Here is a 947-nt window from a genome sequence, read left to right as displayed (position 1 = left end):
GCATATTTGCATATGTACATGCCCACCTACATATGTACATACATTCATATGTAGTTACACACAAGCATTAGCTTACGTACTATTCACATATATTTATAAATATGCATGTTCCCACTACACAGATGTACATATGTATATTAGGGGTTTTAATGTTTATAAAATGCATTGCAATCATTTATCGTTGCTAGTATACTTGGTGTTTGTATATTTTCTTTTTTAACGACAGGTATATTTGCAGCGTACAAAATTCTAAAGTTCTTTGGTTCCATTTTTGAAACTTGGTAAAATTGTATAACTTGATTTACATAAGTACATGGATATATTCATAAGTATGTGCATACATATGCATGGAGTAAGCTCCTTCCTTTAATAAAAATATTTCATAAAATCCATAGATACTTTCATTTCGATGAAGTGAAGGTTTTTTTTTGAAATTGTTAACACTCCCCTTACATTCACTGGCTTTTCGAATAGATAGGTATGTAGATCTTTAGAATACTTCGTACGTCGATACCTACATATACATATGTATGTATATAATTTTTAAATTTTTCGATGGAGTGGCATTTCCAAACAAAATCACACATTCACTCATACCTATTGTGAAGGTTACACCCAATTCGATTAATACTTCGGTGTTTACTTTGATTTTCAATATTACCGATGGAAGTCCGCTTTGATAATTTTTTTCCACGTTTACAACAAATAGCCACCCGCGAATCACGACTATCTTTTAAAACTTTCCTTTGTAAACTGAATCGGCACAATTGAAGGCAAGAGCTATAAGGCAGGTACTGCTGCCATCAGCATGAAATTGACGCACAAATTTATATGTGCGTACGTGTGAATGCGCCTATTTGCTTTTAAAGCTGAGAAGCTTGCGCTCCCAATTGCCGGAACAAGCTCGTGGAGCAGATGTGTCAGCGCGAACGGCAGCTGCATTGACG

At 34.7% G+C, this 947-nt stretch overlaps 1 long non-coding RNA gene across 1 annotated transcript; it reads right to left on the bottom strand.

Annotated features, from left to right (window-relative positions):
* Nucleotides 1–431: 431 nt before the first annotated feature.
* Nucleotides 432–947, bottom strand: LOC118742270. Its single transcript, XR_004993354.1, has 2 exons — nucleotides 598–947; nucleotides 432–514 (listed from the first exon to the last, which is right to left on the bottom strand). It is a non-coding gene; the product is annotated as an uncharacterized LOC118742270 (long non-coding RNA).

This window comes from Rhagoletis pomonella, unplaced genomic scaffold (assembly GCF_013731165.1).
Source record: "Rhagoletis pomonella isolate Grant_MI unplaced genomic scaffold, Rhpom_1.0 Rhpom_scaffold_00007, whole genome shotgun sequence".
Lineage (NCBI taxonomy): Eukaryota > Metazoa > Arthropoda > Insecta > Diptera > Tephritidae > Rhagoletis > Rhagoletis pomonella.
Note: the sequence above shows the minus strand (reverse complement) of the source record. Positions and strands in the feature narration are given on the sequence as shown.